At 41.5% G+C, this 24433-nt stretch overlaps 1 long non-coding RNA gene across 3 annotated transcripts in view; it reads right to left on the reverse strand.

Annotated features, from left to right (window-relative positions):
* The window catches only part of LOC125466023 (uncharacterized), a 152504-nt gene that overhangs the window by 114377 nt on the left and 13694 nt on the right, over positions 1-24433 (reverse strand). The gene's annotated exons all lie outside the window — the stretch shown is intronic.

Consider the following 24433-nt stretch of genomic DNA (forward strand, 5'->3'; position numbering starts at 1 on the left):
TTGGTGGAGTAATCATTTTCATGTCTGGCCTAATGATCAGGGAGATAAGTTTATATCTAAGGTTGGAAGTTGGAGAATTTAAAGTCTATTAATTAACTGAATCTAGAACAAGAAGTTAGTGTTAGTAATTGAGGCCATGAAATTAGTTGATTGCCATAAAAGCCCAGCTAATTATTCATGCCCCTCATAGAAGGAAATCTGCTGTCCTTAACCAGTCTGGCCTATGTGTGATTCCAGACCCAGAGATACATAATTGACTGTCACCTGCTCCCTGAAATGGTCTAGACTGTCAAAGGCAGCTCAATATCAATTCCTTAAGGGCAATAATGGGACCGTCAATGGCATATTGATCTTGTCAGGATTGACCTAGACTTGTCAGGGAATGGCTAATGCAGACTTCAGAAAAAATTTGGATGAAATACATCAGGAGCAACAAGGGGCAGTGGTGAGGCAGAAAGTGGATGCCTATTTTGTACTATCCCTCACTTTCATTTCCAGTGGCCTTGCGAAGACAAAAATTGATTGCTGTGTGAATGTTACTGACCCGCCATGAGCATCTACTGACAAAGACCAGTTTCACCTTTGATAAACTTACATTTTCTGAAACAATGAGTCAAATCAGTTGGATGGACAAGGACAATAAGAAACGGGAGAAAGAGTTGAGCCACAGACTCACTCGGCCCTGTACCTTCATTCAGTAAGGTCACGGCTGGCCTTAGACCTTACTCCGACACTTTTCTTCCCTAGAATCATAATTCCGTGATTCACTTCATGTTCTTAAAGCTATCGATCTATTTCTTGAATACACTTAGAGAATGAATCTTCCCTGCTTTTTGTTGCAGACAATTTCAAGGATTTACAAATTTCCGAGTAAAGAAATTTCTTTTCATCTCAGGACCTAAATATCTCGACAGTGTATCCCATGGCTGCTTGTTCTTGGCTCTCTAGCAAGAGGGATACAGCCACTCTGTATCAACTCCATCAAGCCCACTGAGAATTTTATACAGATCACCTCTCATTTTCTGAACGCCCACAAAACAAAGGCCCATTTGACTCAATCTCTCCTCATAGGAGAGCCCTTTCAGCCCAGGTCTCAATTGAATGAACCTTTGTTATGGCATTGTCTCTAAGGCAAATATATCTTTCCTTGGGTTCAGAAACCAAAAATCTCTTTTAGATTATTTCAGATAGATAGAAATGGCGGGATGAGAAAGTGATCGTGTAAAAATCTGTAATCAGAGAGTTAGTTTTGTTGTTATGGAGTATTTCTTTTTGCAGATAGTCATCACCTTCTGGCATACAGGCCAAAACAGGCAGTGAATAAAAGTCACCACGCTCCTTTAGATGGAACATTGTTTCCTGTCTTTCTCAGGAGACAGTGTGTTTAGGGAGAAGGTCAATAGTTTATGCTGGATGCATGGTTACCTGGATACTGTGGGCCTGGTGGTTTGCCTTTGCCCCTTTGTAAATTTACATTAACAATCTGTAAGTCTTTGGGGAAGTAAAAGAGAGAAAAAAAACAAAACTAAGCCCAAGTCCAATGAAACCTGTAGGAAATTCCTTTTTGGGAACAGAAGACAATCAACTAACCTGCCAGTGACAGGAAATTACCTATGGCATTGGGTTAAGAAACACCCCTGTCGGAAGAAATATCCATACGGGACCAAAAAATGGCATTTCAGCAATTGAAGCAACATCAGATAATAACAAAATTAATTTCTTATTTCATTCCTGACATCCTTTATGGGCATGCTTGCTGAAGTGTATAGCCACACCATCACATATTTACTACCATTTATATTAGATTATACCCTCACTGTGTACAGTTTTTTGGCTGGAATTGTCTCCTTCCAAGAGAGCTGGATGAATATTCATCATTTTGGGATCCGTTTCTCTATTCTTTCTGGATTCCATCACATGAAAACAGAAGGAGGCAATTCAGCTCCTCAGGCCTAGACTTTCATGCAACCAGATCTTGGTTGCTCTGTTTGTCAACTCAATTTATTCATCTTTAGAACATAGAACATCGCATATAGAACATAGAGCGCAGAATGCACAGCACAAGAACAGGGCCTTCAGCCCACCACATCAGTGCTGACCATAATGCCATTCTAAACTAATCCCATCTGCTTGCATATGATCTGTATCCCTGTATTCCCTTCCTGTTCACATGTCTTTCCACATAATCTTAAATGCTGCTATCATCTCTGCTTCTACCCCCTTCCCCTGGCAGCACGATCCAGGTAACTACCACCCTCTGTGTAAAAAAATTGCCTCGTATATCTCCTTTAAACCTCCCCCCTCTCTCTTTAAACCAGAATAAGACTGACCATCCACCCTATCCATGTCTCTCATAATTTTACATACTTCTACCAGGTTGCCCTTCAGCCTCTGATGCTCTAAAGAAAACACTGCATGTTTGTCCAACCTCTCCTTCTAGCTAATACGCTCCAATATAGGCAATGTAAATCCTTTTTGCACCCTCTCCAAAAACTCCAATTCCTTCCTATAGTGTTGGGACCAGAACACACAATTCTCCCCCAACAGAAATCTGTCAATCTCACTCTTCAAAGCTCCAACTGTCCCCCAATATCCAAAGCCTTTTGCCCTATTGAATAATTTTAAGCAGCTCAAGTGAATTTCTCATTCATAAAGGTTGGATTTACACAATCTGTCCTTATAATGCAACCCTTTAAACCTTGCGTCAGTTTAGTGGATCAGTGTTGCCCCTTCCCCAGGGCCAAAATATCCTTCCCAAGATTTGATGCCAAAACAGTGCTCTATAAGTTTGTGCCGGAGGCATCTTGTCTCCAAGTAAATTGTAGCATAGGTGTGCAATCTCATTTGCCAATTTAGTATGTTGTATTTTCTCTCTTGAGGTATGGTGCTCAGAGCTGTACAAAATACTCCAGGTGGTGATGGGCCAATGCTTTGTACAAACTAATTATCATTTCCTGGGACCAGGTACACTATCCCTCAAGCAAAATAAAATGTATAAGACAAATAAGAAAGAAAATGTGCAAATCTGAAATGAAATCAGAATACTTCCAGCATTTTCAGCATTTATTTTGTCCTGTATAAAATGCTGTCAGGTTTAATCAACAGTCTAATTACAGGATGTTTACAGAGACATTCCAGATTCCTCTCTGTATCATTTCATGGTCCTCCCACCACTGTGCTCAGAAGTGTTAACCTGGTTCATGTGCTCAAGTCCCTCAAGTGAGATACAAATGCACAACCTACACATTCAGAAAGGAAGAATGCAACCCATCAAGAATTATTTCTACACAGTCTTGTTTTCTGTTCCCTGGTTTGAGAATTCTGTTTCTCTGTACTAAATGAAATCTTCCACTTTAGAGTCCAATCTCCCAACATGACTGGATCTTTCTTTGAACATCTGCTTGTTCCTTATTATTTATGACACCCACACAGTTTAGTATCATCAACAAACTAGAAGAATTTATTAGTGATCCTTTACCTCTCTCTGTCTCTCTCACTCTCTCTCACTATATATATAATATACGCAAACGCACACTGATGTTTGCAATGAGCAAATCACTGTGGAATTCTCTAGTCCCCTCTCTACACGTAGATCCAGCTCCCCAACACAATCTCTGACTCAAACAGTTAATTAGTCATTCCAAAAGATTTCCATGCGTTAACCAAGACTCTATCGTGTCTTTGAGCAGTCTTCTATGTGATACTGCAATAAAGGTTTCTCTAAAATTTGTCTTATCATATCTACTGGGTTTTCCTGGTCAACTAACCATTATAATGCCAAGGAGCTCAAGTAGACTTATCAAACAAGATCTACCTCATACAGAAACCCATGCTTGTCATGCTGTGTAGTTATCTCCCAATCACTTAATATTCTCCCTTTCAAAAAGACTTCTGCTATTTCATCCTGTCCTAATAACAGTTTCACAGATCTATAGTTTTTTTAGATTATTCTTACGCCTTTCTTTGTGGTCTAGCATTACATTCCCTTCTTTCTAGTTCCTTAGTGCATATCAGTCATTCATGAATAGAACTTTTCTCAAGAGCATTACAACAACAGCAATAATTGCTGAAGAAACACAGCATGTCTGGCAGCATTTGTAGAGAGAAAGCAGATGTTTCGAGTCCAGTGACCTTCTTCAGAACTGAAGTCAAAAGGTTTGCTCTGCTTTTTCTTCATAGATGCTGCAAGACCTGTTAAGTTTCTCAAGCATTTTCCTTTTTGGCTTTAGATTTCCAGCATCTACAGTTCTTTGTTTTATTTTAGTGTATTACTTCAATATTTCTTTGTTTATATTGTTGCAGGGTGCCTAGGATTATTAGAAATAGATTATTCAGGAGTTTGAGCTTATTCTGCTGTCAAGTTAGATGATGGCCAATGTGTTTATTACTGCACCTACCAGCTTCATTCTCTGTCTGCTTTTTTCTCCCGCCTTTGTTTCCAAGGGATAGACAATTGATTTCCATTGGATTGATCCACTGTCATGGCAAAATGCAGTGATGGTTTTCCATTGTCTTCTATAGGATAGCTAAGAAACTCTGTCACTCTTACTGTCTGTCATCTAATGTATTGGAAGGTTTTACAAGTTGACAATCAGCCTGCTTGGTTACCTTCAAAACACACCTCGCATGACCAACGGGCCCTGGTGTAGAATGTAGCAATGTTTCCACTTTATCACAGACCACCTTGGCCTTGGTTTCACCTTCCTTAATATTCTTACCTCACACAAAGAATCGTAGACCCATTACGTTCCTGCACAGTTTAAAAAAATTCAGCTCATTTTGTCAGTGCTGCTCTTTGTAGAACTATCCAATTAATGTCACACCCCTGCTGTTTTCCCACAATTTTAATGTTTCTTTAATTTTGAACTTTTATTTAATTATTCTCCTTCAGGAATTAATTCAATTCTCTTTGAATCTACTCCGCACCCAGCATCCAGGCAGTAAATTCCAGGTCACTGCAATTTGTGCAAGAAAATTGTTTCCTGTGTTGCCTCTAGTTCTTTTGCTGATCACCCTCATTCGCTGCCTTCTGATAAATATTTTCTAATAAACTTGCTCAGGGATGGTATTAAACATCTCTGGAACAGGTGGAACTCAAATCCAGCCCTTCTAGTTGAGAAAAAGGAACATTACCACTACGCCACAAAAGCCCCTTCTATCATCTGATACTATTCTTGCTACAATTGTATATAGATTTTCCTCATCTACTTAAGCAAAATCTTCAATAACCTTGTATGCCTCTCAGAAATCTTCTCTCAACTTTCTTTGCTCAAAGGAAAACAAGCCCAACATCGCTAATCTTTCAGGAAATAGTGGAATTTAAAATCTTTTCTTAAGAAAAAGTCTGGAATTTAAGGCCAGTCTCAATGATGGTGGCCATTAAACAAATATCAATTGTCATAAAAATCTGTCTGGTTTACTAATATCCTTTAGGGAAGAGAATCTGCTTCATTACCTGATCTGGCCTACATGTGAATCCACATCAAAACCCTAGGGTTCTCTTAACAATGTGGTGAAATGCCCAAGTGAGCCACTCAGATCAAGGACAATTTGATCACCAAAAAATACTGGCCTGGTCAATGGCACCCAGATCCCATGAAAGAGTAAAGTACTTAAGTCATGGAGCCAGGTACCATTTTCTACTCTCCAAAGACTCAGCATCCTTCCAAAATCCTGGTATATAGAGTTGGTAGCGGTAGTCCAGATGACTTCTCACTGGTGTCTTAGAAAATACATTATCCTCTATTAATACAATGAAGGAACACTTTTTTATACAACCATCTCTACTTGACTTGCCACCTTCAGTAAATGCATACACCTCCCTCACCTTCTCTCTGAATCCCTTGAATAATTGTGCCACTCAGGGGAAGCAATAGCCTTGTAGTATTATCGCGAAACAATTAATCCAGAAACTCAGCTGATATTCTGAGGGCCTGGGTTTAAATCCTGCCATGGCAGAGGATGGAATTTGAATTCAGCAAAATATATCTGGATGACTATGAAATCATTGTCAACTGTTGTGTAAAAACCAATCTGGCTCACTAATGTGCTTCAGGGAAGGAAATCTGCCATCATCACCTGGCCTGGCCTACATGTAACTCTAGACCCATGGCAATGTGGTTGACTCTAACTACCCTCTGGGCAATTAGGGATGGGCAACGAATTCTAGCTGACCCAGTGATGCCCACATCCTGTGAATGAATAAAAAAAGTTATTTTCCTCTCCTTATTCATTCTATCAAAATATAACACTCCATGTGTTTACCCATTTTATCAGCCTCCCTCAGTCTTCCTGATATCTGTTCTTCCTGACTGCTTACTACTTTTCCAAGTTTTGCAATATCCGTGAACTTTGAAATGATGCTCTTATTATATCCGATGTCCAAGCCATGATTAAAGACCAGTTAGAACAGTAGTTTTAATACTGACTCTTCTGATATTAATAGTACATATTCTTCCTATCTGCAAAACAACCCTCACCAAACTCTCCATTTTCTGTCCTTTTCCCAATTTGATAACCTTGCAGTCACTGCCTCTTTAATCTAAAGGGCTTTAGAACAAGTCTATTGTGATATTTGGTGAAATACCTATTGAAAGTCCACATACACAGCATCAACTGCATTATCCTCATTCACCCTTCTCCAATCCTGCATCAAAGACGTCAATCAAATGAGTCAAACATCGTTGGCTTTGAATAAAATCAGTACTGGCTTTCATTTAGGACCCCAATCACATTTCCAAATGTCAAGTAACTCTGTCCTGAATGATGATCTCAAATGTCCCACTCCAATTGCTCACTTTGACTCTCTGTATATTTAAATATTACAATTATGTTTGGTTCTTATATAAATAGACAACACAGAGCTTCATAATAAAATGGCATCCCGTCTCCAAGTATGTCATACATGGGCAGCTATGCTTACCTCGGGCGCTGACACAAAAACTGAAGATATGGGATGTTCAACCTGATTAACACAATATTTGATTCACTGTATTTGATGAACCACAGATCCTCCCTATAACAGGAAGTTGATCTCATATTGCCATCCTACACTAACGTCAACTCAGAGTCTCAGCAAACAATATATAGTATAAAAGGATTTTTTTTCTCTCTCTCTGATTCACACATGCATCCACTCGTAAACTTAGTGGCGTGCACAGACTCAAATACAGATACTTAAATACAGACAAGCAGCCACATCTTTCTGTAAACTTTTGCAATAAATCTCATGGTCCACGCAGCCGACAAGAATGTTGTCTTTAGTACATTCAGTTTGGACATTACGAGATGCTGAGGTCCACGTGGTAAAAGAAAGCAAAGCGGATAAGTGCTTTGCTAGTCGGTAGTTTGGTGGCGGGTCCGGGGCGGGCGGTGTGCAATGGTGACGGGGGTGGAATTGGGTTGGGATGGGGAGGACGTGGTGTATAAGGTGGAGGGGAAAGACGCGGCTTAACACAGAAGGGGGGCGTTCAGCTTATTTTGAAGCCATGAGTTCCATGCATTGTACATCTCACCCGGAATTAATACACAACAGCAGCAAAGAAACGTTGGGATGGACTGCATACTCTTGCCTGTTTAGTCGGAACCTATTTGGTCGGCGTGAGAAGAGTGTGTGTGAACATGAACTCGCGTGTGTGTGTGGAAGGGTAGCGGTATTGTTTGAAAGTATATTTCTTGGATTTGGAGGCGGGGTTAGACTCTATAGTAATTCACGACAGCTTGTCAGGGTCGAAACTGTGCCCGGATCGTTCTGTGGTTACTCAAAGTGGAATATCCGACAATGAGACCAGAAACACTCCGAAATTCCCCACCTCACATTCCCTATCGCCTTCACCCCAGCCCGCTAGAGGGAGGCCAAATATTGAAAGATACAGACCTCCGCTCGTTTTCACTCCACGTTTTGACATCGGTTCATAAATGTTAAAAAGGGCTGTTACCTTGTTTTACACATCCATTATTTGGCCTCTCTCAAATTGGTCCATGAAAAACCCAAGTACAACAGGATGAACGGAAAGGAATCGAAAATAACCACACAGTAAGAGGACTGAAATGTTAGCATGGGTCGTGTTTGCCGAGTCTGACCTTCACCAAGCCCACGGGGGCGGGGGGGGGGTGTTCGGTGTGTGCATATATACAGGGCACAACACTAAATTCTCCGCACCCCCTTTACTCTACAGCTGAATTTGAAACCTAAAGCATCTGATTCAACTAGTATGCATCTGTCGGCGGAATGTAGCCAAATATTTCACCTAATTGCATTTATTTATATCACCGTCACTGTTCCTAGATACATAATAATTGTAAATATAGCGATCACGTTCAGACTCATTTCCATCGCTTTCCTCGTACAGTCACGGGACAGATCTTTGTCTTCTCTGTCTCCATTATCTCCCCCGCCCCCCACCACCCCGGCCCACCCGATATATATAAATATAAAATGCTCCAGTCATTAATTCATCTTTCTGCGTACATGTGGAACAGAGACAGAATATATTGAGTGATGTTGCCCAAACAGCGAGAGTGATATGTCTAACTCTCTCTTGCGTTTGGAAAGTTTGCGTTATGCTGCACATTTTGTAATTCATTCCAGTTAATGCATTTTTTCAATATACATCGCACTTAAGTCCACGCTATGTTATACCTATGGTAACAGAGATTCTATTGTCTAAAAATACACTTCTTTCTCTGGTATATGCTTCGTTACAATCCTTATAAGGCCAGTGATATTAAGTGCATCATTTTACTTTTATGTTCCATTCTATGATTATATAACATTACAACGATATATCTGTCTCGGTCCTCGTTACCGGCGAAAAGTGCTTTATATGTGCCAACTCCACGAAATGATACATTTATGTAATACCAGTACGAGCACACACCCACACATAAACTGCAGTAATGTACAACCCATAGGGTATTGAGAAACAGGAAACAATCCTAGCCCACCATAACATCAAATTGACATGCTCATCCAGACACAATTCCTTCCCCCCCAAAAAAATTCCAAGGTTGTCCATGTGAACTTTGCGGTTTATTGGGAGAGACGGTGGGATTGAGAAATTCGACGTCCTATTTTTTTAACAGCTGCAAGGACAACGTTTAGTGAAACCGTGTTCAGTGGATGAGCCCAGAAGAGTTTAGTTATTGGATGTCTGTATATTAACCCCAGTCAATGGATTAGGAAGGGTGCATGTTTCGGGGAGTTCTGGTCAATGAAATGAATGGACGTGAAAGGAAATGTATGAATTAACATAAGGACATAGATGCATCACAACATTCCTGGGGTAAGATTAGGAACGACAAACAAAGAGAAAGAGAGAAAGATTTGATAAAGTTAATTTTAGTGACATGGTCTAATTAAGGACTTTATATCAAATATTGATTTTGCATTTTGTCATAGTAACGCCCTTTTGTATGTTTTAAGGGACACATCCTTGATTGTACTGATGAAGCATGTGATGTTGAATGAAGGATTTATTTAAAAGCGATATTCTTATATAATAGAGTATATATTAGTGTCGAATACAAGCCTGGTTCACAATACAACCCAGCAAACACAATTCACATCGACGCGCCTTTCAGAGACAGAGCTGGCAGAATAAGCAGAGAGCTGTGCCTAGCAAAATCACATCAGTCCCGGGTACTTTGCTACAGACCTAACATTTCAATGTTCTCGGTCTCTCTCAGCACTGGGAGGTTGCTTGCTGCTGAGCAGACAGGCCGCCTTTCTCCAACCTTTATCGCCACGAACGGGAATGAAGATTAAATTGTACCCATTGCCCCAACGTGTCCAGTTCAAATGGAGCTGCTTCCACAGGGCCCGCTCCTTCCTCCCTTTATCCTTTGCCAGGCGATGAATTTGCGGAGAATTGCGATTCATTTGAAAACTCCCGGCTCGTCCAGGCCTACAAGCTGCCTTCTCTCGCCGGTGTTAGCTCTCTCTTTATCGCACCCCCGCTCCCCTTTTCCCGTTTCCCCGGCTTATTAGACTAAACGCCAAGTGCCCTACGATCGTTTCTACGTTACAAACATGTGTTTAGCCAGAAGGACATAAGGAACTAATTCCGCCAATTCCCGGTATCCAGCTCCGAGCAACAATCCTCCATTCCCATTATTTTAACAGGGGGAAAAATCCAAGTTAATGACATTGTCACTGAAGTGATGGCGTGGAATGAAACCCGGGTGAGAGCGGGTGTAACTGTATTTAAGCTCACTTGGGTCGCATTGTAAAGCATTTAAAAAAAAACACGGCGCCAGTTCTGTTGCACAATGTGTGTGATTTTTGAAAAGATCCCCAATAAATTTAACGGAGCTATTATTACTGGGTGCAGTATTCAGCAACATAGCGACAACGGCTGGTTCCAGTGTTACATTCCAGCACTATATTCTTATTCCAATTGTGTCTTTCCTTTCTCTCAGCCCCCCACCCACACCCCCGACTCCAGATCTCCCTCACTGACTTCGTTCTACACCCACCCCCAAATTTTTCCTAAGTATGTAAATTTGGGGAAATTCTCATCCATAGGCAGTAGGTTCAGGGACAGCTATTTGTGAGAGAATGTACACTGGACTTTCTTCCCCCTCAAAACTCAATTGATGCTAATAATCTGAAGCACTGAGCCACAATGAAATCAAAGCAATGAATTTTAACCAGGCGGGAGTGGACTCTGCTGAGGGAATGAGAGCAGAAGTTGACCCTTTGTTTTTGCAAAGATTAACAGAAGAATGCAAATGTTAAAGAGAATCACATTTTCTGTTGTGGTTTATTGTTCTGTCTCCAGAAAATCGCCGATTTATTGAGGTTTTTTTGCAGAAACGAAACTCCCCGAATTCCTGGAAGTGTACACCAGAATTGTTTGGAGAATTTCAGTGGGATGTCTGCGTCCAGTCCATGTAAACCTAACTCTGGATTAGCTACAGTGCGCCTCAACAACTACATCCACCGGCCATTCACACAGACAATTCCAAAAATCCTGTTTTGGTATCAGCGACAAATAAAAGCAGGGCAAAAGAGGATTAAGTTACCATCAAAATATCAAGGCAAAGGAGAAACGAACAGTGAAAAGAGAAACGTAAAAACAGGGTTTTTTTTAAGAAAAAGGTCAAGATTACCCATGGATAGAGATGAAAATAATACTAAATTTAGAAAATGTGAAATACAAGAAAGGAACGCGATGATCCTTGATATTAAAAGCTCTTTTCCTCCGAGATCACATTTTCTGGACAGCTAACATATAAAATTTTCAAAACTTTAGACTAACCTATTATTTTAACTTACGTTTCAAGGAAAGCATCGACAAAAACTTGTTTGGTAAATGGATTGATGGGCAAAGGGTATGATGGAATCATAGTTGCATCTATAAGTATAATCATGGGCCGATAAAGGGAGTTAGATACTGGGTACACAGAACGGTGGATAGATCAGTAAAGAGGCTGTCTGTATCACTGGGCAGTAGGTAGGTTTTTTGGTTAGGCAAGAGGTGAAAATGGAAGAGCCAAGGGTGGCGCAGCCTCGGTGAAATGATAAACGTGATAGGTGATCAGCTTCTTTTGCTTTTCTTACAAGCCTCAAAACACATCCCGGTGGTCGTTCACTTCCAGTAACTTCAATATATTTCCGCATTGGGAGTTTAGTTAAAACGAGCTTAGACCCAAATCTCCTAATCCTCCTTTCGCCATTTCTAAAGGTGGAATTTCTGCATTTTTACCAACATTGGATTTCTACCAAGTCAGCAAATAAAACAACTTCAAAGGTGTTCTAGATAGAATTCATCAGAAAGCAAATTCACTTAATTGTTACACTTTACGTTTCACAGAATATGCTGAAAACTCGGCCCTTATCTCGCAGATACACACACAACTGGGTTACTCGGATTTTTAAATTCATTTTCAGAGACACAGGAAATTAGTTAGTACACGATTTCTGTACTTTTATTGTGTAGCAGAAGTCGACTTTTTGTAAGCTACCAGTAAATGTTTGCGCCACTGCAGATTTTGAAGGGCTTCCCCCCCCCTTTCCTTATAATGGGTTTCCTCACTGGGAGGAGCGGCCTATCTGACTATCTACACTTCTGTCTGTCTGTCTGTCTGTCTGTCTATCATTTTTGAAATATTTAAAAGCGATTCTGGTTGAATTTAAACTGTTAGATGACTATTGGTTTATATGAGCGGCGCAAACATTCATCTATGATAATGTAATGTTTTATACGCTCGTCTCAATCATATGTTGCATTTAAGCTCTTGGATCTCTCCATCTTTCCATTTATAGCTGTCTATATATGTCACTTCTATCACAATACAATATATTTTTATATTTCATTTTAACGATGTCCTGACTGCAGCAGAAGAGATCCCTCTGTTTGTAGTCTCTAGTTCGAAAGATACAAGGAAATAATTGTTAAATAACTTCCCCTTAGTGACGTTCGGACAGTTAATGGGCTCCTGTTATAAATAAGCTGCTTTTTAGGATGGTTACAATGTGCGTACTTTCACCTCCATGCCAGCTTTAGGGTTTCTACAGTGATCCCAATATGCTATTGGGATCACTGTAGACCAATGCACACTTCTGTCTTGCACAAATAGCCCATTCACAGCTTTAAACCCCACAATGGAGGGCCGCTACTGTTTTTGTTTGCTAGTATTTAAGTAATTTCAACATTCCTAAATGCCAAGCCTGTACCCACAGACGAGGTTCTGATTATTTAGTCCCCTGGAATTTGAAATCCACGAATAAGTCTACCTTAAGTGAGAGTCGGAAGTTTTCTTGCAGGTCCTCTTTAACCGACAATCAACTTATCTGCAGAATTGTTCATGTTGAAAAGTTTATCAGCGGGTGTGACCTCTGGCTGCCCTCTGCTATTGATACTGTGCAATTGTTCATGCGAACCAGACAAACTCTACATTTTTGGATCTAACTTGTTTCAGTTACTGTCTTGTGCTGGGGAGTCCCTTCTTGTAAAATGCAATGAGGTAAAATAGCTCATTGGGGTTCTTCACACGGAGGAGGCACCTGAGCTGTGGGGAAAACGGTATACCAGAAAGCATATCTGCAAACACGTGCGCACAAGTGGACAGATAGAAGCAGGTACAGAATGGTTTGGAACGGACAGATTTAGCGAAAAACCGGATTAGATGGCGCGCATAGATGTAAAATTGGGTTATATGTTGACATACAGCTGCATATATTTGTAAATAAGAAAATAAACTTTGAGAGGAAAAGCAAAGGAAGTTGGGGAGAAAGATTAACCTGCCCTGTTTTCACAGGTGTTACTGGGACTGTGATTTCAGTAATTTTAGTAATTTGAGTAGAGAATCCAGTAGGTAGCTCTGGAGCCATTTATCCATGTTTTGTTTTAATTATCCCATCCAATTGCTTTGCAGTGGCCACACACACAGCAGTGGGCGTTGAGTGGACATTTAATAATGCAGTGTGAAAACTGTCAGAATCTCTTCCCCACAGAAGGAGTATTTAAACATTTTCTAATATCCAACTGTTCGCAGAATTTTCAAAGCTAGTGGAGTTTCCATTATCATAAATCACACGCGTGGAAAAAAAAATTCGATGTAAATTCAAAACAGAGACAGCAGAAAAACAAAATTAAATTTGAAAAAAAAATGCAGGACCTAAAATATGGACACGTGAATCTATCTGTTCTTATTCTCATTAGCTTTGAATTTCGTGCAATGTCACTTTTTAAAGATATACATAAATTCTTCGTTTGCAATCATATCTCATTATTTTCAAGACTTCGCCTGACGGAGGGGCAACGCCAAGAATGCTTACGATTTTAAATAAACCTGTTGGACTATAACCAGGTGTCGTCTGATTTCTGATTTTGTTCACCCCAGTCCAACACCGGCACCTCCATATCACATTTTCGAGTCATTACTACCACTAAAAATGATTTTTCGCTGGAGAGGGATGGTGCCATGCCATCTTAGTGCTCTCTTGACTATCGTTTAATATATATTCAAAAGAGGAGCAAGGCAGAAGTCCTGAAGTGGAAGAGACGGGCAGAGGTGGAAATTATGTTGGCTGAATAATATGTATTTAATTTGTCTGTTTGGAGAGATACACTTGGGCAGAGATACTGAGTGATTCTGTGTGAGAGATGCCTCGTATGTGAATGCAAAAGGGTGTTACAGTGTGCACGTGTGGGTGGGTAACGGTTGGTGTCCACAAGGGTTTTATGTGGGCTATTGTTTTATGGGTCAAGTTCAAATTTTCAATCCTCATTGTGTCTTGCGAGCCACCGCGTTCTGTCTCTCTTTTCTAGTGTGTCAGAATTTTAACTGTATGTATAATATATAGTGATTCTGCAGAGTATTGTGAAGGAGTATCTATGTACTATTGTGACGTTTTTTGCATATTGCACCTGTCTGTACATAGCTGGGTGTATGTAACGGTGTGCTGTTAGTGCAACACCATCGTCAAAGACAAAATAAAGTGATTTCCGTTGAAAAATAAAACCAACACAATTACTATTTCCGTAAACCTGGCAAATAAACTTAAGAATTCCAGGCTTCTTTTATAACTAGCACTCACGCCACGCATAGAGCTTACGCCCATCCCATACGCTTCCCCACATTTAAGGCATTAAAAATCCATATATCCTAAATATATCGCAAAGTTGGTGTTTAATACAACATCAGATATCACTCCCCTCAGAAAGACAATCCACATACACACACAAATGCAGAGAGAGAGAGAGAATGGCCTGTAAATATACCAAATCTCATTGCTACCTAACCTCAGCGGTAACATTGGAATCGCTCGGCGTATTGACCTCCTCTCCTGCGTCGTATATTGCACAGGACATGCAGAAATGCTCAGTAACAAAACTAACAGCCAATCCACATGTATCCGATTCAACAATGATAAAAAATAAACTATTGAAAGTTAATCTCCTATCCCTCCTTCCTGCAGCCTACATGAAATAGCTAAATCTTGCTTATGTGCTGCATGCTTCTTTAAATAAAGTGAAGTTATAATAAAGACTTTCTCAACGGTTCAACGCTTTAAAAAGAGATACGCTATGCATTCGATCACCACTACCCCCCAACTTAAACATCTATCATTCTCCACATTTTACAAGTACATCGCACGCAATATTTTATATGTAAAATAAGAGATTATTAATAATATAGATGTACATTTCTGTGAATGCTGGTCCACACATTATAGGATGTACTGGCCATATGCAATTATTGCTCTTTGGCCCAGTCATTTGAGCGTGGTACTAACGTGCGCACTATTACATGCTCCATTCTGTCGTTTTCTTTCCTATTTTATTTAATTGCACGTAATCACGATTTAAACTCGCACGAGGAACAAATCTTTCTCTTGTTACCAAATGTACATTTTATATTTTAAAACTATAATCAAACTGCACTGTTTGTTCAGCTCCCACCGCGTACCCGGTGGGCATCTCAATTTTTTGTCTAATCTTGCAAAGTTACTCTTAATAGCGCTGGGCAGCTGACCTGAAATGGCAATTTTTGGAAATGATTATCTTTTTCATTGAGAAGAAGAGTACAGGGCCCATTGCGAGGCACACTAACAAAGTTGGAAAGAGTAGGAGAGAGGTAGGTAGATGAGGAAGTTGTGATTAAGTCTTTAACGCCGGGCGTGAGTTTTGAAAGGATGAAAGTTGGGGAGGGAAGAATGGCGTTCAATATTTTGTTGGGGGCCAGGAAAGTGACCCAACCTCCCCGTTTATTTATTGTCGTACTGTTTTAGAAACCGTCCCAAAACTTGGCTCCATCGCTTAATTAACAATTTCTCTCTATGCATCACCAATCTCTCGCTAGACAGCATGTACCACAAACCACCATCCTAATTAAACTGACATGCTCAATATATAATAATATGCAAAGAAAATTGATCTGTATGAATCGATTTCTCTTGAATACAGGATAACGGAATCATGCTTTTAGGAATAAGTAAAAACTTTCGCCCCACCAAATCTTAACTAAATAGGTAGATTTACATGTGTAAGCAATGTGAAAGCTAGAATTACTGATCGATATACACGTTGGGAGAAATCTATCAAAGGCACATCTAGAGAAGACCAATATTTCCAGAGAGAATAGAGAGCCACATAGAGAGATAGAGAGAAAGAGTAAGTAGCTAGGGAGCTGGCTGGATAGATAGATTAAATAATAGTTTAACACACAGATAGATAGATAGATAGATATGGTGCTACAGCTCGTGTGAAACGAAATATACACAGGGAGAGAGGAGCGAAATGATGGATAAATACAGACAGTTATATCTAAAAGGAATATAGAACCAATACTGATGTATAGAAAAGGTGATATGTCGGAAAGAAAAATAAAGATAAACATGCAGAGAACGAGGCAGTAAAGCTGAGAATTGATAGATGGTAGGGTGCATGCAGATTGAAAGAAACATACTGCGGTGATGTGAACAGAGTGATAATATTCTCTAGATAACCTTGAGACCATCTTATAATGCAATCTCAGCTACGTCCTGCTATAAGAGTATCCACTGCCCGGATATCAAAGCCACATTCACCCGACAATCGATGTTTATGGACGATTTGAAACGAGATTGGGATCTCGGTATTTTGAAGGCTTTCGACATCGAAAAGGCATTGCGTCATCGAAAAAGGATAACGTGCCTATCACACTCTCCTTCTATCATTGAGTAACGACCCCAGAGTAAAGTTCTTATTCTGTGAATGGTTACAGCGTCAAAACTGATTTTTAATAAACACGGCTTTTCCCTTTAATATCGGACTGAACTATCAAAAGTTTACTATCTCTGGGGCTGGGGGACCTCTGCTCCAGATTTCCTCACCGTCCTGGCGTTTTATTTAGCAGAAAGCAACAGCCTGCTGTGTTCATCCAGCTCCACACTTTGTTATAACGAATTTCTCTAACTAAAAACACATCCGGAATTCCGATCTCCTCAGCCTGGGTTACTTTAAATTCAGTTTGAGCTCGTTTCTGGCTTGTGGCTGCTCTCGTAAATAACTGTTTGGGGAGGGGGGACGGGGCGGGGGGCGGCGGTGTCTCTATGACGGAAAATCTCACTCTCCATATCACAACAAGATATGTCCGTGACCGAAAGGGGAAACAGCGACGTGAGCCGGACAGAGATGCAGCGGAGACGGCTAATAAAACTAAAAGCAATCAGCACGAATTACAAATAAAACAGAAAGTGCTGGAGAAACTCAGCAGGCCTGGCAGTATCTGTGGAGACAGTGACCCTTCTTCAGAACTAAGCTGGAAACAATACTTCACTTTCAGAGGTGTCTCGCTCACTTCCAGGCTGTCCTCCACCTCTGCGTTGTCACAGAAACTGAAACCTACAACCCATTTCACTCTCTCCTCCCCGGAACCATCAGTTCTCAGCTTACAACCTACAGAAGTGCACCTTTCACACAAAGCTGCGTTTAACTACGGCTGATAATGGGAACTGCAGATGCTGGAGAATCCAAGATAATAAAGTGTGAAGCTGGATGAACACTGATGAAGGGTCTGGGCCCGAAACGTCAGCTTCTGCACTCCTGAGATGCTGCTTGGCCTGCTGTGTTCATCTAGCTTCACACTTTATTATCTTAAACTACGGCTGATCCACCTAACCTGCACACCTTTGGACGGTGGGAGGATGCCCACGCAGACACAGGAAGAATGTGTAAACGCCACACAGACAGTCACCCGAGGGTGGAATCGAACCCGGGTCCCTGACGCTTTGAGGCGGCAGTGCTAACCACCGTGTCACCCGACGTCATAGCGAGACTGAGATAACAAGGTCTGCAGGTGCTGGTCTCTGAGTCAACATAGTGTGGAGAATATTCTGAAGAAGGTTCCCGACCCGAAATAGCGAGACGGTGGTTGGAGGTGTGGTGGAACAGGGGTTGAGGCGAAAGTCATTATCTTATTGAATAATGGAGCACGCTCCAAGGGCCTTGTGACCTACTTCTGATCCAATTCCATTTATTATCCTTGTGGCTTTCACACTTCGAAGCAAAAATAGAGTAATTATTTCCAGCTTCTCGGAGCAAAATAGAAAGAATTTGTGTCAGTCAGGGGTTACTTAAGTATTGCTGTGTACATCAATGACAAATCGCGGACGTAATGACGCACGTTGTGATGTTACAGACGCATAAATTGGCAGGATGATCAGCTGAGGGACGGGCTGAAGGTTGGGGCAGTCACCGCAAAGGTTGAGTAGGGGAAGGTCACTGTCTGAGGTCTTTCTGTCATAATACATCTACTGGTGCTTTTAGATTCTAGAAGCCTTCAAGCTGCATGCTTGCGTTGCAATGTGCATAGCTCTTGTCATATTTATGTCGATGTCACAACCTTGCATTTGAACAGGCACCTAAGAGTGCAAGGTGCTCAAGTTTACATAGACACGCGCACCCAGAGCCTTTCAATGTGTAAATCAGTTCATCAAGTCTGTACATCTGCATCGAAATAATACAAGCCAAGTGTACCATTGGGATAAAAGTGTACAAAATGCATATGAATTACGAGAATACCGAAGTTTAGATACATGAATTTATGAACTGGTTGTTTTAGTAGTATGATTGCAGAATGGCAAGTAGAGTTCTGGATTAATATACAAGAAGCGCCTGGACAAATAAATGAAGAGGAAGGGGATAGAGGGATATGAATCCTGAAAGAGAAGTTGGTTTCAATATGGAAGGTGGTATGTGTGGTGAAGGCTTGTTCCTGTGTTGTATTGTTATTTGTTTTTTGTAATAATCAGAGTTAACTTTGAATACCACAATAGCAGGTAGAAAAAAATTGTAAATACAATTAATTAAATAACGTGGAAAAACAGGTTTGTATCAATATTGGTTTGCAAGTCTTTCTGTGGTGCAGAGGTAGCGTCGTTACCTCTAAGCCAGAAGACCTAATTCAAGTCCCAACTGCTCCAGAGATCTGAAATATCTCAAAAACTGCTGGAAATCATAATCAAAAACTGAAATTGCTGGAAAAGCTTGGCAGGTCTAGCAGCATCAGTTCCATATGAAATCACGAGCTTTTAAAGCACTGCCTCTTTGTCGGGTGAAGTGAAGAGAGCACCCAGGCACAGACTTTATAATCAGAGGGATCAAAAGATCATAAAATGGTATGAATGTACTGTCAACAGGTTGAATAATAGGTGATCAAGAGAGTCAGATGCTGTGAGTAAAGTGTCAACAGCTGAATAACAAGTCAAGGGATGACCTATAATCTGATTAATTGAGATTACAAAAAATTAAAATAAGGTCGTGCTGGAGACAAACCTAATGACTGGGATGGCATGCTAGGTATAAGAGTTGTATGCTGAGGGTCTAACCAAAGTAAGAAGTAATCCAAATTGTAAACTAATTAAGGTAGAGAGATCATGACAGCTTATTGAGGTGATAATGACAAAGCAGGACAGTGAGGAAGATTTTACAGAACAGTATCGTGGGGTCACATGTGGTGCGACATGAATCCAAAATCATGGCTTAGGCCATTGGACTATAATCTGGTTTTGTGTGACTTTTAACCTTGCATGCCTCCCCATTAACTGGCACCTACAGATCATAATATCAGTTCTGAGGAAGGGTCACTGGACCTGAAATGTTAACTCTGATTTCCCACCACAGGTACTGCCAGACCTGCTGAGCTTTATTCAGCAATTTCTACTTTTGTTACTGGATGTAATAACCCAACAGGTTGATTTGAAAACACCTGTGTCAGTACTGGTGACCATGAAATGACCAAATTATTATAAAACTATGTTGGTTCAGCAATGTCCTTCAACTAAGGAAATCTCTACATCTGTGCCCCCATCCCCCCACCCACCCTGTTCCATCCACCACCGCCAGCCCCTCCCTCACACACACAGAGATAATGCCTCACCTACATGTGACTTTGTACTCACCATAATGGTGTTGATTCTTAATTGTTCTCTCAACTTACACACTTGCGCTCCAAAAGTTAATCTTCTCGTAGGCCATAAATCAAAAAATACCAGGACATAGCTTGGCTGATAGTGAGACTCTATGCACCACCCTACAATGCCCTCAAGATGGCTGTGTTGGTGAAGAAACTGTGACACATCTCAATTTGGAATGCATCTATGCAACAAAGTTCTAGAAAGAGGTGCAGTGGTTTTGTTTCCATTGATGCATGTCCTGAGCAGCTTCATGATAGCGGCTCTGTACTTGATGGCTGATTCCAGGGATACACACTGAAACAAAGATCAACTGCACCTGGAGGATCATCAAATCAGTTAATGATGCTTTTTGGTCTGCCAAAACCTGTTTGTCTTCCAATGCAAAGAATTGTCCTTGACAGAGTATTGCAGACTGGCACATCCCATGGTCCAGGACTATCTGCTGAGGGATTCACTGAAGCTTGGGACAGCCGCTGCTCAGAGATAATAGGGGAAAGTCACTGCCTCAGGCCTTTCTGCCATAATACACCTACTGGGGCTATTAGATTATAAAATTCCTCAGGCTGCATTCTTGCACTGGGACGTATTCATAGCTTTGGTCATATTTCCGTCCATGTTATAACTTTGTGCTTGAATTATACCTAAGAATGCAAAGTGCTCAAGTGAGAAGTGTTATTTTTTTCTTGTGATGTTTGAATTTGAATTGTTTTGCATTGTACTTATTGTATATTTAATAAATATAGTCATACAAAAATAAAATTAGGAATGGGCAATAAATGTTGATACTCCCACACTTCATGAATGAAAACATTTATGTTCATATATTCATTATCAAAGAGTTTATATTTTGTTCATGGGACTTGGGCATTGGTGGGTGGACCAATATTTATTGCCTATTATTAACAGCCCTGGAGGAGGTGGTGATGAGCTGCCTTCTAGAATCTTTATAGTGTATGTGGGTTTAGTAGAGAGTTCACAGGATTTGAATCAGCAATTATAGTCCAGTTACAATGCAGGATTGGGATTTGCAGATATTGGTTGTCTTGTCTAGAGTCTAGTACTCTTCTTCTTCCAGTTGGGTAAGATTGTTGGTTTGAAAGATGCTGTTAAGTTGGAAAGTTGCTGCAGAGCCTCTTGAAAATAATATATTTTGTTGTCACTATGACTGCCAGTTGCTGAGGAAGTAAATGTTGAAGATGGTGCCAAACAAGCAGGCTGCTTTGGCTTGGATAGTGTCAAGCTTTTCGAGTGTTGTTGGAGCTGCACTCATCCAGGCAAGTAGAAAATATCTCATGCTTTTTGCAAGAGGATTTGTAGCTGGGGTTGTGGATGAGGTTGTACACTTGCTCACCGAGGCGATGGATTTGCTTGCAATTATTTCATCACCATGCTAGGTTACATTGTCAGTGCTACTCTGATGAAGCATCAGTGTTCTGTCCTGCTTGTTATTTATTTCATCATATTCCTGACTTGTGCCTTGTAGATGGTGGAAACCGAGACGTGAGTTACTTGCTACAGATTTCCCAGACTCTGATCTGTTGTCGTAGCCATGGTATTCATATAGTTAGTCCAGTTCAGTTTCTGGTCAATGGTCACCCCAACAATGTTGACAGTGTGGTGTTCAGCAATAGCACTGTGATCCAGAGTCAGAGAGAGATGGTCAAATTCTCTGTTGTTGATGGCCATTGCTTGGCAATTGATCCTGCTTCTGATCTGCTCTTGTAAGCACAGATCATTTGTATGTTTATATATGGATGGATATTGTAAGTACAGTGCATACAGATAACTATGCGGCATATGCAAAATCAGATATCCATTGTATGTGTATCATATATGTGTACAGACACTGTCTCTGTGAGAAGCTATCTATATTATAGAGGTTAATTGATTCACAGATGTATGGAGGTTGGTGGAGGAGGGTGGTGTGATCGGAAACGCCACATTTCTATTGAATCTAACCCAGTGCTTTGGATTTTAAGTCCAGACCAGTGTCTCATAAGGGAAAGGGACAGCAAAGTTCAATCTTCGAGTACAGGTATCGCCTTTTACCCCAATCTTCCCCCATCCCCCAGAACTTCTCTTCCATCTTTCACTCAAGGCCTCACAAACCCCTTCACTTTGCATTACGCAGACACAAATCCCATCAACAGACAATCTGAGGAACTGGCCTTTAGCTGAGGGGCAAGTCAGCAGTCACCTCAAGCAAGAGCACTGCTTAAGTTCCAGCTGCCATTGAATAGAGCAACCCCTGATGGCCTAGTGGCATTATGCAGGGCTGTTGATCCAAAAGCTCGGCTAAGGTTATGGCAACCTGGGTTTGAATCCCACCACACTAGAGCTTTTGGAAATGCCTTGAATTAAGAACCTAATGACAATCATGAAAACAATGCCAAACAGTGGGAAAACCCATCTGGTTCACTAATGCCTGCAGAGAAGGAAATCTGCTATTCTTACCTGATCTGGTCAACATGTGACTCCAGACCTTCTCAACCGCCACACAGTTCAAGGGGCAGCTAGGGACAGGCAAAAATGCTGGCCATTCAGTGAAAAAAGTCAGCCAATTCCACTGGATGGGAGGAAAGTGTGATGCAAACTGTTGCATGTCCCCCATCTTGTCTCGCCACAATCCAACATGTAACCAGGCAGTCAGAACATGGTTCCTGCCCTCTTAGCCCACCCAGTGCTTTCCTCAGTCACTGGGTAAAAACCTCAACCACACCTGGAGTAAATGGTCCCCGCTCCCCACACCCTGGTGCATCTGTGGAAATGCATTGGGTTAGTCGCCAGTCAATCTAAATTGGAGAAGGTGAGGGGAGTGGGTAGAGAGAGACAGAATTGGATGGTGTGGTCTTCCCTTCATTGTGTGGTTGCCCTATTCTGCATGTTACTCTAGTCCAGCTGCTCATTAGCCAGATTCTGTAACTGGAACTCGCACCCCACCCTCTGCCCAGTCATTGCACTCAGTGAAATGTCAGAGGCAAGTCGGGGCAGTGGTTGCATGGCTGGGTGGTGTGGGTGGCATGGAGAGGCAGTGGATTTTTGGGCCTCATTCTGGGCGAAAGGAATGTTAACTTCAAATGTGTGTGTGTTACAAGATATAAAAGGGCAATGTCTTGTCTAAAACTCTTCCCTGGGAAACAGAGTCGATACAGTATGGAGCTGGAAGAACACAGCAGGTCAGGCAGCATCAGAGGAGCAGAAAAGGCAACATTTCAGATCTGGAGCCTTCATCAGGACTCTGTGGATCCTGCATAGAATGAAAAACAGTAGAGGTCTTTTTCAGATCTGGGAAAGTGATGGTCTGAGCTGGGGTGGGGCTGAATGTAGAGAGGGAAGACGTGGGTGCATGGTTGCTAGCGTGGAGCTGAGGATCCTCCAGGAGAACCATTTCTGGAGGCACTGTAGATAACAGTTGTCATGGTTTGGTCCAAATTGGGACGATCTGAAGGTTGTCCATGGGTGATTAGCAGATTGCCTGGGCAGGTACTGAGAAAGGAGATGTGGCTGTAGTAACCAGTTTGTTTCAAGATGTGGCTTCAGGGTGGAAGAGATCACCAGTGGATTTCAGTGGGAGAGAGACCCACTGAGATCTTTCTGGAGGGAGGAAGACAACTACTTCAAGATGGGTGTCTTTGGAAGAGGCTTCACAGTATGGTTTTCAGTGACTAGGAGATAGCAAGAACTGCAGATTCTGGAGTCAGAGCCCTGTGAATCTGGAGGGATACAGCAGGTCAGGCAGCACCAAAGGAGCAGGAGAGTCGATGTTTCTGGTTGGAACCCTTCACCAGCCCCCAAAACATTGACTTTCCTGGCCCTGTAATGCTGCCTGACCTGCTGTGTTCCTCCAGCTCCAAACTTTTATCGCCTCTGACTTCCAGCGTCTGCAGTTTTTGCTATCTCTCCTCCCAAGGAAACAATTCGTTCTTTATTTCAATCAGATCCTGGCAAGTCTCATTTCAGAGATGTTAGGAACTGCAGATGCTGGAGAATATGAGATAACATGGTACGGAACTGGGTGAACACAGCAGGCCAAGCAGCATTAGAGGAGCAGGAAAGCTGACGTTTCGGGCCTAGACCCTTCTTTAGAAATGGTGGAGGGGAAGGGGGCTCTAAAATAAATAGGGAGAGAGGGGGAGGTGGATAGAAGATGGATTAGGAGAGAGTTGCAGTGGGAAAGGGATCCACTGAGATCTTACATTTCACTTCATTTGTCTCTGAAAATTTACGTCCTCTAATCAGTCGATAGGGTTAATCATTCCAATGGTCCATAAACCCCTCGGTTATCTCGAATCATTGAATGAAACAGCCAGACCATTCGGTCCCTCGTATCCATGAGGGCTTATTAAGAACGCTGCCTAATTAGTTCTGGTCTCTGCTCATTCATGGACCGACAAAACCTTGTCTATCTAATCTCTATCCTTTTCTGTTCCTAACAGGTTTATCACTTAGGAGAGTCAGTCCGAACACATCTTCAGTTCACTTTGTTCAAAGTGAAGGGGAACTGGGCTAGTTTGCGAGAGAGCTCAA

This window comes from Stegostoma tigrinum, chromosome 30, assembly GCF_030684315.1.
Source record: "Stegostoma tigrinum isolate sSteTig4 chromosome 30, sSteTig4.hap1, whole genome shotgun sequence".
Lineage (NCBI taxonomy): Eukaryota > Metazoa > Chordata > Chondrichthyes > Orectolobiformes > Stegostomatidae > Stegostoma > Stegostoma tigrinum.